Source organism: Dromaius novaehollandiae, chromosome Z (assembly GCF_036370855.1).
Source record: "Dromaius novaehollandiae isolate bDroNov1 chromosome Z, bDroNov1.hap1, whole genome shotgun sequence".
Lineage (NCBI taxonomy): Eukaryota > Metazoa > Chordata > Aves > Casuariiformes > Dromaiidae > Dromaius > Dromaius novaehollandiae.
This window is the reverse complement of record NC_088132.1, coordinates 23,891,498-23,907,600: the sequence shown is the minus strand read 5'-3', so window position 1 is coordinate 23,907,600 and position 16,103 is coordinate 23,891,498. Positions and strand designations below refer to the sequence as shown.

Sequence of the window (16,103 nt, the reverse complement as noted above, 5' to 3'; positions counted from 1 at the left end):
TATTTCTACTTCCATCCAAGTAAGAGATGAGCAACAGAAGTGAGCAGCTGGAGGACTGAGCACTGATTAGTTTTAGATAACAAACTCATTTTGGAAGTCTGTAACAGTAGTTTCTATACAGTAATTTTTGCGAGTGATGTTCTTAAGGTGAGGAATTAACTAATTAAAACAGGTTGACTAAACATATGACAGAGAATATTAAATGTACAGATATTATTTTATAGCTCTTGGGAATCAGCTCTTCTCCCCATCTTCCACATCATCTTTAAGCTATACCGATACAGCTAGTCTTCCATTTCATTTCTCAGCTACATTGGAAGAAAACAGACCTCATTTGTCTTTTAATCAGTAAAAATGGCATTTTGTACCCAACTAAAAATTGATTTAAAAAAATGCTTCCTTCACTGAGTTTAATTTTCCAGTAATCAGAAAAGTATCCATAACACCAGTCAGAAGTCTTTTTATAGAACACTTCAAAACAGTATTTCCCCTACCTCTGCTAGCTACACTCTTCATCGTAGCCTTCAAGCAATTAATATATCTTAATTAATAATTCCATTACTTGGATATGTATTTCCATCATCCTGCACTTCAAGCTCCTACTAAATACAATGACTCAGTTAACAAAAAAAATTAAAACTGACTACAACTTATTTGACTTATCTGTATTCACACATTTTGTATTGCTAGTTAACAGTAACCCAGGTTTGTAACTATCAGTACAAGAACTCAGCCATCAGGCAGTCTGGTTAAAACCACTTTTTTTTTTTTTTTTTTCTTTTAAGAAAAAAGGGATCTATATTTGAATTTAATCACCAGTAGTACAGACTGCTTAATTAGACTGACCCCTTGGGAAAGCTTTTCCAAAAAAACCCGAATCATCCCCTTCCTCCCCCTGCCCTCTCCCAAAACAACCTAGATACAGTAATATTTTCTGCTACTCCCCAAACCTCCTAAGATATGGTCATACTCAGCAGAGGCTGAATATGAAGGCATAATAGAAACCTCCTTTCAGTAACATGTTAGCTGAAGAAACATCAATGTCAGATGTGGAAGAAAAGCCTGTTTATCCCTATATAAACTATTTAAGAACACTTCATTCATGTGAAAATATGCCCCTGTAATGTTGCCAACATGCGGAAGAGAATGAGATCCCAACTGCAGCAACAACTGGCTACACAAATTAACGCACCATGAGGAAGGTAAACTCCTCCTATACGAGCCAGTTTATTTCACTCCTAGAGGCATCTAGGAACGGAACGGTTTCAGTTCACAGCCTTTTGAGAAACAGCATACTCAGCACTAACTTAACCACTGCTGTGTTAAACATCTTTCAAGACCTTCACTTTGACAACCTGCCCATATTCCGCGCAGATAATTTAACTAGGAAGTATAACTTGGTGTATTCTCCCTCTACTTGGCAGACACCGAAGTAGTAGAGCGTGCCTCCTCACGTGCTTTACAGCATGAGTATTAAGAGCTACTGTTTCTGTGCTGTAAAGGTTTATAGTGCAAAGGTAAGTCAGAACTTACAGACTTGGAACCTATTTCCAGGGTAAGCTGCAACTATTTATTTATTACAATGCAGGCAAACCACCTAAACTACAGCACTGGATGTCTGCAGGTGTCTGACAAGGGACAGACTCACGACAAAGCGAGATTGGGAGCTGGGGGCGGAAAACATTTTCAAAATACTGTAGGCATTCAATGAAAGACTGGGCTAAAAAGACCTCTTATTTAGCTTCTCTGGGACAGATCCAAGCCGGTGATAATAAAGAAAAACATTGAAATGCAGTAAAAATATAAAGAACATTTTTCCAGAATCCTCTCAGAGAATTGGCAACCTGGTGCTGCGTCTGATCTGCAGCCAAAACTAGTGTGACCTTTAGTTCCTGAGGCACCAGTCTAAAGCCTGGAACTCCAAGTGTCAGTGTACACTGTCTTAAGTGCAGATTAAAACAAATCTACAACTACTTTAAAAGAAAATGTGTGTATTATGATTTAGTTTCTCACTGGAGGTGTCGAATCCCACATCACTCAAGCTGCAAGTCTGCTTTACCCACCACACAGCTGGACTTTTGGGAACAAAATGAATATGACATTTACCATGACAACGAGCAAATGTGAGCTTCCTATCCAGCCTCTCTTTTTCCCTTGAATTTGTAATGGCATATTTCTTACACTTCAGAAATTCATCTTTTACTGAAAGTAGAAGGCATTCATATTGCCAGCTTACAAGTAATTACCTGTTTTTACACAACCTTAATTTATAAGTTACAACTTACAGGAACAGAAACTATTACTATTACTTCAATGGTCTTTTAGCTCAATTTCCTGTGATCATCAGAATTCCCACCAACTTCAACAAAAGTAGACATCCATGACAAACACTAAAATTACATTTTTACAGGCCTCACCTGCAAATTCAGCCAACCAAAAATTAGTTTGGCTTTCTTTCTTCCATTTGAAGAACACATTTCTCAGCATCTTCTGATCACTTTTAACGTAAATTGTTTTTTTAAAAAGCAGTGTATTTTGTGTGTGTGTTTATGAATCACATCCCAAATTTTCTAAAGGTAGTTTCTCACAACAATTGCTACCATGTCCTGGCTAATAGTTAAGATGTGCGTTTTTCTCCTAGCTTTTGTGAGAGGCATCATCTCAGGTGTACCACTAACAGTTTTCTGCACCAGTATACTCACTAAGAAAGGGAAACCTCATTTGAGTGAAAAGGTATTCCTATCTTTTCATCTATCACTTTAAATATGACAAGTAAAAAATAAACAAAAAGCAAAATAAAATTACCCTTTAAATTTCCTGGTGAGCATAGGGAGAGGTAAAGGAGAATGCGAGAAATAATTATGCTTCTTTATGTCTGGTAAGATGTAAATACCCATAGACTGTTTGGTGCAGACAGATTTTGCATGCTTAAGAGTCTGAAACAGACACAACTGGGTTTTCAAGAAACACTAGGAAGATTTTTCTAATGAATGCATTAAGATGGCATATAAAATTTTGGAATTAATCTTGAAATCTGGTTCTCACACTGTTGTGCATTTCAGGTAACATATTTATTAGGGATAGCCACTCATAAAGCTCTCTCTCTCTCTCCAGGAAGATACAAAAATACCAGAAATGGAGCAGCTGCATCCTTGGAAAAGCATATATAATTTCATATTAAATTCATATCAAACTTTCTAAGTTAACACCAGACACAAATGGAGATGATCATACTAGTATCTGCCCTAAACAGCTGGAAGTTTTCAACCAAAGACTGTATTCTTGACAAAGGTGGCTTGTCAGAACTACTTGCAAAAATATCACAAACAGTGCTTCTAATTACAAAGAAGAATTTGTAATGTCTTCCATTCAAAAGAGTCATCACTGTCACAACTAAACTCTCTGGTAGGCTTTGTCATTCCTCTGTTACTGTGACTTTAAAGCAGCATCTTTTAAGACAACTGTGAAAATCATTTGTTGCAAAATTCACTTTTACTAATAAAATTTGCTCAGTCATGCTTTTTCCTGTGGTAGCAGTTGTGAAAGTCAGTTCCTCAATTCACTATAAAGACTTTCAGATCTATATAGTGATACACTTCCACCAAGTCTCTTGAGAGAGCATGTTGAACTGCCAGACTTCAGCTCCAATGTAAAACTGGAAATCTTTGTTATGCTGGGATGTAGAAAGACAAGAAACTTCCAAACAAAAAATGCTCCACAACGGAAGAAATCCAGCAACACTTATTCAATAATGAGAAACATTCTTTCTAAATACTTAGCTCAAATAATCACTCCCACCCTGAAAGCATTCATTGGATTCTATTGTCCTCCTCACCTCCCCAAGCAAACAGGGTGAATAGCATCACATTACACTCCTGCTTCCTCATATCATGTAATCACAGAATGGTTGAGGTTGGAAGGGACCTCTGGAGATCATCCAGTCCAAACCCCCTGCTCAGACATGGCCACATGCAGCATGTTGCACAGGACTGCATCCAGGTGGGTTTTGAATATCTCCAGAGAAGGAGATATTCTCCACAGCCTCTCTGGGCAACCTGTTCCAGTGCTCTGTCACACTCACAGTAAAGAAGTTTTTCCTCATGTTCAGATGGACCTTCCTGTGTTTCAGTTTGTGCTTGTTGCCTCTCGTCCTGTCGCTGGGCACCACTGAAAAGGGTCTGGCCCCATCCTCTTTACACCCTCCCTTCAGATATTTGTATACATTGATAAGATTCCCCCCCACACTCAACCTTCTCTTCTCCAGGCTAAACAGGCCCAGCTCTCGCAGCCTGTCGTGATAGGAGAGATGCTTCAGTCCCTTCATCATCTTCGTAGCCTTCCACTGGACTCGCTCCAATAGGGCCACATCTCTCTGGGCAGTGCAGAACTGGACACAGTACTCCAGGCGCGGCCTCTCCAGGGCTGAGTAGAGGCAGAGGATCACCTCCCTCAACCTGCTGGCAACGCTCTGCCTAATGCAACCCAGGATACCACTGGCCTTCTTGGCCACAAGGGCACATTGGTGGCTCATGGTCACCTTGTTGTCCACCAGCACCCCCAGGTCCTTCTCTGCAGAGCTGCTCTCCAGCAGGTCAGCCCCCAGCCTGTGCTGGTGCCTGGGGTTGTTTCTCCCCAGGTGCAGGACTCTGCACTTCCCTTTGCTGAACTTCATGAGGTTCCTCTCTGCCCCTCTCTCCAGCCTGTCCAGGTCCCTCTGAATGGCAGCACAGCCCTCCGGTGTATCAGCCACACCTCCCAGTTTTGTAGCACCACCAAACTTGCTGAAGGTGCACTCGGTCCCTTCATTCAGGTCGCTGATGACTAAGTTGAACAATACTGGACCCAGTATTGACCCCTGGGGGACACCGCTATCTACAGGGCTCCAGCTAGACACTGTGCCGCATATCACATTTCCCCCTTTCAAATCTTTTTTACCCTTAATTTCTCCTCCTTTACCAAACTCTCCCAAGGTAAGGTGCATCAATCAGATGACATGCTTAAGAGATGCAACTTCCAGCGGCTTTTTAATTTATTACCTCTGCTACAGTGATAGACATCCACTAAGAATCATTGTCACAACATGGAAGATTAAAGAGATAACAGTTCCTGGACAAAAAGGATTTTCAAAGAAATGACTAATAGGATGACCATATTCTCATGCCACAAAGTATAAAAGAGTAGCTCCAAGACCAAAGGTGCTATTGAAGCTAGCTTTCCTGCCTATTTGGGTTTTAGGGCAATGGAGGTTAGAGCTCACATCTTCTTAGGCACTGAACAAACTTTTCTCACATATGATGCATTTATAATCTCCCTCTCATGTGGGCTCTCTGCCACCTAATACAGAATTACCATTGGTAACAGTTTTCCCAATTAGAGGTCATCTCTACTCGCCTATTTTTTCCATTAAATTTGTTGGAATCCTAGACGACTGTCAAATTTCATTGACATTGGTCAAAAGATTTCCTTTTCCTTCTCCAGGAAAATTTGAATAGTAGGATTATTTAGAAGATTATTTGCAAAGGAAGAGACTCCAGACACAAAAACCATCCTCTAACACACACAAAACTTGCCTGCATACATCTTGTTTCCATAGGAAATCCAAGTTAAAAATATCAGCATACCTCTGGGTGTCCCTGGAAACAGGAACTGAAGAAGGGACCTCAGAGGGTTTTTTTGCATTAATTAAATAAAACTCAGAAGGTAGCTGAATTTCTAACATAAAGGAAAGAGTGTGACCTAAATTGTTAGAACTTGTCAAAACTATTAGCATTCCGAGACAGAAATTGCATTTTTACTTCTTTACAGAGTATTTCACTATGCTTGAACACTGCTGACTATGATCTGAAAGATTTAATTGACTCTGTTGTGAGGTGGCCGAACAGATTCAGAGTGCACAAGAACCAGCGAGCGATACTAGGCAGTGCGCCACTAAGCAGCTGTAAACAAGCAAAAGGAAATATAATTTGGCGTAGCGCACAGAGCAAGAAAGAAGGCAATACAAGAAACATCCTACAGCTTTCTCCATCATCGTGAACTAATCCCCACTCTAGAAAACCTCGTATCAGGATAGTCATATAGACCTTAAGTAAAAACTGAAGTAATTTAGTTGGCCTCTCAATCATATGAAAATATACTTAAAAAAAAAAAATCTGAACTGTATGTGTATCAGACGCTAGTTTGTGAAATGGATTCAATTTTTGACAGCAGAAAGCATGTAGCCATCTAATGTCAAACATGCCCATACATCCACATGCCTGATATACTTGAAGAGTAAAACCTACACTTTAGGCCAACATATCCTGAGAATTAAGTAAACGCTTACATACTGCGATGGACAGGACCACCATTAGAAGTTCCGGAAAAAACTTTTTTTTGCCCCTTCCATAAATTTCCAGTTTCAGAGCTTCAGTCTGAGAATCTTAAAACTCAACAACTTCCTCAACGACGGTTGGTTTGTTGAGATTCCTCCACAACGGTTAGTCCACTACAACCTCGAAGGTCAACTGCCGTAGCTTCGACGCTTCCAGAAGCGCCGGATGAAGTCCTCCAGAAGCACTGCCTCTTTCCAGACACCATCAGTAAAAGCTTTTTACTGCATAGGAGGTACCACCGATTTATCCTGCTAAAAACTTGGCAGTGAAAATATGTTGTATGAATTGTAAAGAGTGGTTAGGCCTGTTATCTTGGCAAACTCCCCCGCCTCCTTTTTCCGCCCCCCCTTTTTCCCAAGCTGATTATGGAGGTTGAAAGTGTGACTGAAAGTCAAACTTGCTGGGTGAAATCTGTGGGAGAATTATGGAGGTTGTTCTATTTGCAAGACCAGCCTTTTCCAGTTTTCAGTAATTAACATTAGGATACAATTTCAGACGGAACAACTTCACCGAGTTAAAAAAGTGCAGATAAGAAACTGCATAGCTTGTTGTGCCCAGCAAAAAATGAATTATTCCTAAGACATCCCTACAGTCCAGCTCATTTTGGCCAGTTTCAAGGTCCTATTAGCCTGCTAATCTTTCTATTTACTTTTTTTATTTTGCTTCAGAAGTTAGAAGGACACACAAACTGCAAATAGGATACTAAGAGTAATGAAATTCAAGTCTGAAACAAAATGGAAAAGAGCTTTTTTTTTTCCTTGATAGTCTTATGTTCATAGTAATGACAGGACAGCACTAAGGCTACTTCTGAACTACACAAACGAAGACACAAGCACAGGCATCGTGAAGCTGCCATTCAGACTGTTCACCTCCTCTAAACCACATCAGCTGTTCATGTCACTGCCACTTACTTAGCATAAAAACCTCATTCTAGTTTCTGTGTCTTGCCAGATCTTTTAGGTTCTCAGTAAATAACCTTAGCACAGTGCTACGTTTCAGATGCAGTTTGATTCCTTCAAAGATCCCTATTCTCAGGGAGGCAGTACAGTATTTGAATGAAAACTAAAAAAGGCAGTAAGAGGGGGACCAGTTCTTTCTTAGTTTGCAAACTGAAATTGAGAATTAATTCATCAGAGGGAGTAATGTATACTTTAGAACTATAAATGTTTACATTTTAATGCTTGGATTTACAGCAAGAAGTACCAGATCATCTATTCTTTTTAGCCTTCAAAAAGGGAAAGCACATAAAAGATAAAAGAACATCAGCAAATATCACCTCCATCCAAGTTTACAAATACTTACAAAAGTTCTGTCCCCTTTGAGGAAGTGCCATTAGTGCTTTAGGCTGCTCTCTGATGTGAAACAGACTAACCTACAACTAATATGCAAGCCACAGAAACAGCCACAGTAATATCACAGGTTACAGCTGCATATTATTTTCTGTATGTACACAAAAAAAATCACATCCTTTATTTTGAAAATAAGTGCTGTGACTTTTTTCCAGATGGATATTTGCTTTCTACAATGGAAATAAAGCTGATTTTTCATTAGAAGAAGCAAAGTTTACAAATTCTTGGAAAGACAGCACACACAGTTCCTCCAGCAAATACATCCCTTTCCATTTGTAATTTGTGTATTTTTGAAATTCTGCATCTTACAGATAACTTGAAAGTCCTGTAGGAAGAATACATGCACACCAGTGCTCCTAACCACTATGAGACTTTTCCAAATCACTGGTCCTGGACTAGCAATCAGAAAGAATAAACATTTGATCCCTGACATGATTGACGTCACACTGTGTACTTTGCAGAAATTGCTAACAGGACCTCCTTTTATAAAGTGAAAAGGCCTCATTAATTTCTTTTCTTTTTTTTTTTTTTTTTTTATAAGAGACTGAAAAGCATACAAAGTAGAAAGCCACATTTGTACAAGGCCGAAGGAGAACTCCAGAACTCCTAGTTCATTCTTCTAGTTTTGTAATTGCAATTTCATGTGCCAACAACAGTAGCTTTTAAGAGATCAGCAGTTTTTCTGTAAAGCCTATAGGAGTTACAAATGAGTAAAAATTGTAAGACAGGGTCCTGATCTTCTTTGAAAGAAATGAGAGAAGAAAAATACCTGCACACTGTATAAAATTACACAACAGAAGAAAACAGAAGTTGCTGTGGCATTATAGGGATGGGCAAGGGTAGAAGACATGTCACATTCAGAACCACAGCTCAGTTCCACTACTTTTGCATCTTTAAACGACAGTGGTCCTAATGCTACTAACAAACACATCCCAGATGTAGGACTGAGATAACATTACCACACAATGCATACTGTCCAACAATTGCTGCAGTGTGTTAGGAAAAACTGTTGGTTAGGCAAGTGAAAAAAAAAAAAAAACAGAGGGAAAATTTTTCTTCATTTGACTCTGACAGTACATGGAAAATTGAATGACAGGAATCACATGACAGATAGCAATCACGATTTTTGGAGGGAAAGTCAGGCAAGCAGAAGCACTTAGATAATTGGTAGGCAAGATCCAATAGGAATGAAGTCACACACAAGAGGGAAAGGAGCTCAGGGGAAGTGTGACTTTCTAAAGGTAAAACAGAGAGGTGCAAACAAACTTAACTTGTTGGGAAAGAGGAATTTGATTAAACCAAGATCTTCAGTGACCTAAAACTCCAGAAAGAATCATGCAGAAAATGGAAAATAGGTCGAAATGATAAGTATAAAAAGCATAGAGTGAACATACAGGAACAAGAGAAGAAAAGCACAGAATAAGATGCAAACAGCCACATGTGAAAACAGGCAGTAAGAAAATATTCTTTTAGACAAAGGAAAAGGTACTCCACAGCACAGATGTGGAGAGTCAGCCAGCAGTAATGTCTGGATTTCAAAATACACAGTACACTTTTGGTTCAGAGTTCACAACAAGGGACTGGAGTCGCTTCAAATGATCAGATGTGATGAGGTAAGTACTCAGGCTAGAGACACCATGGGAATTTTAAAAGTTTTTAAAGTCTGAAATTCATAAAATTTAACTTTGTGTTCTCAAAGCAGCAGCTGAAGCACTGAGATGTTAGAAATTGCCCCAAGTGCTCACCTGGGATGTTCCAGAATATAGTATCTCAGAAGAAAGATACGGATAAGCACCATGCCCACCTTTTAACGAGGAAGAGAATGACTTAGAAAACTGTGACAGTTCAACCTAACTTCAGCTTACAAGTCATGAGCTACAGCTTGTACATATTCTTGCTGTAGACAGATAGAAGATAAGGTGACAGGTAAGAAACAAATAGATTAGATGACAGCAAGCCCTACAAAGCTTATTATCTAGCAAGTTAGCATGTGAAGTGGCCAGGGGATCTGCACTGGAGGCAGTAACGAGGCCTCAGTAAAGCTTTCAGCAACATCCCACACAGCACTCAAAACTAGTTAAGAGAAGACGGTCAAAGTGAAGCTGCTCTAAAGCATTAAGCAAGGCCTCAGCTGGAGCACTTGTGTCCAGTTTTGGATACAGTACTTCAGGAAAGACAGAGACAAGCTGGTAATCATCAAGCAACAAAAATAAGAGGTTTAGAGCATGAAAACTATGTCGGAAGATGTGAAAAAACTGGAATTCAGTCTAAATTACAAAGAAAAAAAGACTGAAGGGAGATATAGTGATCATCCTCAAATTCATAAAAGGAGGGAAGGAACAATCTTGCTCTCACAATCAGCAAAACAATGACTAGGACTGGAAATTTGCATGAAAATTAAGAACTTCACAACAATTGTAATGCTGTATTTTGACAGCTTAATTTTCTCTACTCACCCATCTTTTTCTATTTCAACAGAAGCACAACCATACTGTATTTTTCTTCTAACCAATCCAAAATTTGTGTGAACTTTACAGCAAAAGTACATAATGAAGAAAGATAACAGATACGATTTTCTTAACTAACAAGAACACTCCCCAAAAAGACTTTCGAGACACACAAGACGTAGAACAGCTGTGGTCAAAAAAATTAGTATGTACTAAAGCATACGGCACAGTTTGTTTACCTGCTGTCCATAGGTTATTGGCAATTTCTAAGCCACAACCAACTGGGAAGCATTCATCCTGTTAGGACGTGAGCCTATAATCAATCATATTAAAGTTTATAGAAGAAAGTCATGTTGTCAAAACAATAGCCTCAAAGCTAGAGTGGATTAGCATGATCTTCAAGTCATCTATGCCTTTTTTTCCCCCCTGGATCCTATAACTTTTATACATACAGCCTCCACTGAATGCTAGCTAAGCTTAGCTTTTCAGCAGCCGGTTGTGATGTAGCCTTTACCTAAAAAATGTGAGTCTTTGAAGTCCCACTTTGGTCTTCATTAGAAGGCCTTACCATGCAGGTGTAAAAGATACTTGAATGCTGGAACAGACTGTCTTGGAGAACTGTGATCCCTAATGCTGTAGATTTTTAGGACAGATTAAACAAATGTTTCAAATGTAGTTGGTCCTGTCTTGAAGGAAGGGACAAGTCTGGATACCCCATCATGATGCCTCCCATCTTCCACAGTATCACCACATACAGCTTTGGTTGTAGACTGTGACAGTTTCAGTTGATCTAAGTTGGTGCTGCTGTGATCCTGCCTTTCAGACAGGCATTTGCCTCCTCCCTTGTTCCAGCACTGATGCTCCTCTTACTCCAGAAGAGCTTGTCCAGGCAATTAAACTGGGGGTGGGGGAGAGGACTACCAAAAATTATTCATAATGGAACTGCTTATAAATGCAAACATAGTTTTTGTATGGACTGCGCTGGGATCAAGCAGAAATTTGGAAGAGGATGAAGAAGGTGATGCAACATGTCAGAACTTCAGCCCATGCTGAACAAGAGATCCTTTCTCTCAACTGTTTCAATCCCTTACATGCTTTCCCACAACCTCGTAGTTGCGAGTGGACTTGTGACCAAACTGGGAAGGAACGCTGAGAAACAGTCACACAAGAATTATTCTCCATCTCAAATAGGTGACAACAAGAGCACCAGAAGCAAGCTCAAAATTAAGTTTAGGGAAAACAGATGTTGAAGGTTAGACTCCAAAATGTATATTTTAGCAGTGAGTTGTCTTTCAGGTGCTTAGCCTACCTGAAAAATCAGATCACTCAGGAATGGATATAGAAGACTGATGTAAGCAGCCAATTTGAAAGTCATGTCTAAATTCAGGTGAGAGACTCTTTAATTAGGGTAATATGTTGAATAATAAAAGTTATTAAAACTAATTTTAAAAAAAAGCTATTTTACCTCAGGAGAGTTAAGACTGCAACTAGTAGATTTCTGTCTTAACAGAAAAGCAGATGCTTTCCTTGGATCCCACCACTTTAGTTAGAATTTAACAGAAAGTTGACTTTATCCTTGGAAAATAGTAACATACCCTTGCACCATTCTCAGCAGAGAACAAATCTTACATCAATAAGATCCTTCCACTAGATTAGCCCGTCTCAGCTCCCCATACAGCAAAGCTGCTCAAAGACCTTTCCCAATACACACACATACAAAGCCATGGAAAGGGAGAGGATTATCCAGTTTTATGAAAAGGTTCATAAAGTACAAAAGCTACAGTCCTCCTTGTTCAAATGAATCCTCTAAAATGTTTCTTTTTAAACTATAGAGAAAACTTTGAGGAGAGAAAAATAATTTCAGAAGCTGCATCAGACAAGAACAGTTTAAAAACAAGAACAGTTAAGGAAAGATTTGCTCAACATGTAAGGAAATAGCTGCTATTTTTCATGGCTGCTGTCTAGTTACCACAGAATGGAGACAGCAAATTTTCAGCAACTGGAATAGAACTACAACACGAAGTACACCAAAATGACTGCTAATATTTTAAAAATTTATGCCACACTCTACATATCTACTTTAAATGCAAGGGATACTACTCTATTTAGCAGGAACTCTACACTTTGGTTCTCTCTGAGTCAGACTTACGTGGGCAGATCAGAACAACCAACTGACTACTTTTTTTCCCTGATGGCAGCCAGACAATGAACTGAGTTTAATTCTTGTCTGAAATTACAAATAAGCTTGTAATGTACTTTAAGAAGCAATTATGCATCAGGGTACATATGCGTCCTACTGACATTAAGAAACATGAGGTATACACTGGGAAAAAATATGTAAGCAGCTATTTTAAGGTATGGAAACCTAGACACAGAATTTTTAATGGTGATTAAAAAATGTTTATTTGAAAGTGTTTGTAAAACCTTTTAAAACCTACAGGTCTTTTAAAACCAATTGATATAATGGAATTGCTTTCCAACACCCTTTCACTTGCCAAACCAAATTAAAAAACCTGTCCCTGAAAATTTTTGGCAGGAAGAAAGTAAAATGAAGTCATTATTAAATATTTTTGCCAATTACCAGCCTCCCCACTGATTTTCAGATGTGGCTCATACTCTACAGCATTGCAGCAGTACTAACATTCCTATGTGCAGATAACTCAAATTCATAAACAATACATAAAAAATACCACCACTTTCTTCTCCCCCACAAAGATCCCTACAAGTGGCTAATGGGCTATTCTTTACAGCCTACCAGGAAATGTAACTGGAAGATTCAAAACCATAGGCTGTGCTGCTATCAAAGGATACATCTGCACATAAATTAATTTTAAACAGTACACGGAAGATAGTGAACATAACGAGTGGGACTCATCACAAAAAGTCAACTTCTCCAGCAACCACAAGTGCAAGCAGTGGGTGAGCACTCTGCAGGAGGACACGCGCTGCCTGGCACTGCTGCATCTTCAGCAGGAAGACCAGAACCTGTCAGCTTTTCCAAAGGAAAATGACTGCGAGTTTTCCCACAAACAAAAGAGGTCCTCAGCTTCTTTAGAGGTCTGAATGAGAATCTGTTCACTCTACACAGAAGACCTCTGAAAGACTCTCTCTCAATGTACCTTCATGACTAGGTTAGAAAAGGCATGCACTGTTATCTGTAAGTCAGTCAGTGACCTCCACCACTGTTTTCAAAGGTAAAAATGCAGCTTTCAGCATTTAAGAAGAGAAAATTTGTTCATCATGCTAACAGAATTAAGTCCATTTCTGCCTAATGCACTCTTTTTCATGAATCATTAGCTAAAAGGAGAACAAAATCTCAACAAGATAAAATATATACACTGGCTATGAATTGACTCATTTACAGTTTCCATAAAGAACATTCAAAAAAAAAAGATGAATTAAGTGTAGAGGTTGTTCATAGGGACAGAGTGCTCTTATGATTTAAGCTACATGATATTCCACTTTCTGATGGGCCTTACCCCACATGGATCAGCAGCAATGTCTAATTACATAACCGTATCTTTTTCAGCATGGCAGTGTACTGGTTATTGGATTGTTTGTTTTTTATCTTTAGTCTGAGAAGATATAAATATGCATGATGAACAGCATGCATGCATTAAATGCATTCATATAAAATTGCCTTCCGACAGCTGCTGTTAGCAGTGTGCTCTTATTATCTTATAAACCCCTCTTTTTTGTGTCCTCTCCCAGGAAGAAGCCTGATGATTAGTTATTCAAGTGAAAAGGAATACTCATTAATATTTTGGACTGGCTAGCTAAGCTTTAACTTCACAAATTAAAAAAAAAAAAATCAGTTTGCTTGTAGTATGATCCCATTATAAGAGCATTATCGAACAGTACTGCAGCCCTGAGCTAGTTCTTAAAGACCAGAAAATAAAAGAACAAACCAGACTGCCCTATTTCACTACCCTTTCTCATCATTCTGGCAGCAAGTATGGACCACAAAAAACAGCCCCTATGGTCTCCTCATTGCAGAAGCAGGGGCAGCAGGCAGTTATAAAAATGGTGGTGGTGGTGGTGGGGACAGTTCTCTTGCAGAGCGCAGAATTAGCTTAATGTGTGTAAGAAAAGGCAACTAGGTTAAGGAGGTGACTGCCTAAGACTTTGGCTGAAGTGCTCTGCCCAGCGGTGTGTGCAGGGGAACGGCAGACAGACAGAGGGAGAGGGCGAGATGTTGTAGGATGCCTCACAAGGCCAAACCAAAGATGCTGTACCATGCAAAACCAGCTGCTGTTCATCAGCAGTGACTGGCACTGGTCCTGCAAAAAAGCCAGGAAAATGGGGACACTGTCTTGTCTCCCTTCATAGCAAATGGCTCTCAGCAGAAAGCACTGGTTTAGAAACGTAGGACTAAGGTGGCACCTCGTCTGAGGAGGAAGGAGTTGCTGTGTCCATGCTAAGGGAGGCTATACAGGACAGAGACACTGAGCCTTACGCCAGCAGCTGATGGCAGCCACTGGTCCCCTCGGGGTAAAGCACAGTTTGGGAAGGAGCTCCCTCCAAAGCGCCGCGCCTGCAGTGGCACGGGTACTCCGTGTCGAAAATGCAGCTTCTGAGTGCTGACACACCCCAGGGTGGGCAGAGGAGGAATCTTTCGAAGGGGTGTACACATGCGTGACAGGTACCTTACGCCGGGAGGGCATCCACTCTTCTGTGCTCGGAAAGCGACTACGCCTATGGAAACCCTGCCCCTCCGTGTCAGCCTTCACTTTGCTCATTTCCTTTGCTGTGTTTACGTGCTCCCAGCAGGATGTAAAGTAAAACTAGCTGAGGAGCACACTTGGTTTCACTTTGAAGTCCTACAAGCACAGGAGAGACAGGAAGGGCTGTGAACACTGAAGCAGGCGAATGGAAAACAACCTGGGACAAGGAAAAAGGAGAAAACCAGGAAACAAGTGTGTGGTGGGGGAGACTTGGCAAGAGACTGTGGACTGCTGAACTGGAAGGAAAGGAAGAATGGGAAGGAAAGAGATGGATGAAGGACAAGGGGGCCAAAGGAGAGGGAAAACATGTGGAAGTGAAAAAAACGTGGATGGGAAAGGCTCTCTCCTTTGGTCTATTAAAAAACAGACATGCTGCGCCATTAACTTTCAGTAGTCAAAAAGGATACTCGAAGTTGCTAAATATCTGATAGCATACAGTTTTGTTTAGGAAAGAGGGCAATGAAAACAAAATCTAATTTTTATCCCCAGGATGATGGAAGTATTTTTGTGCCAATAAGCAGAAAGATCAATCCATAGTAAAGCACAGATATGTATACATATAATGTAGGTCACAAAAAGGGCTTCAGATACTCAATCTTACCTTATTTGCCCATTGTCAGGTGATTACTACCTATATAAAATGACTTAATTCCTTGGTCAGAATTAAAGAGGTAGGATAAAACAAACCAACCAACCCCAGTACTCAGCAGGTTTTAGGTGCAGGGGTGATCTCTCTGACCTGCTCCTGAGCTGCAGAAAGGCTGTGAGAAGCCTTATCTGCAGACACCGCTGGAGGGGTCTGCACGAACAAACCCGAACCAGCTCCTGCAGAGGCCCATTGTGGGTCAGCAGACCCCAGCAGCACATGATACCAAATCACTTCTGCATGCATCCAGCTACTGGGAGAAGAAAGGGCTGGCTCTCCTTCTCTGCATTGCATTCAGGGATTTGCAGCTAGCTATTGTTAGGTGGACTATGAATTACACAGAGAAATTTAGGCTTCACATTCAGTGAAAAAGCATCTCCTCCATCCCATATTTTCCCCTACAATGTAGCACCAATCTGTAAGCTTACATACCTCTGTGAGATGTGATGCTTATGAGCCTTAACAGTGCACACTGGTACACAACTTTGTGCTCCCAAACTCTTAAATAGGATTTTAACATACATCTCATAATAAGCACAGTGCTATTATGAAGAATGGTTGCAGTT

The 16,103-nt window shown here is 40.1% G+C and overlaps 1 protein-coding gene across 3 annotated transcripts in view; it reads right to left on the bottom strand.

The window, feature by feature from the left end:
* PIP5K1B (phosphatidylinositol-4-phosphate 5-kinase type 1 beta) overlaps positions 1–16,103 on the bottom strand; it is a 113,002-nt gene that overhangs the window by 76,422 nt on the left and 20,477 nt on the right. The window lies entirely within an intron of this gene.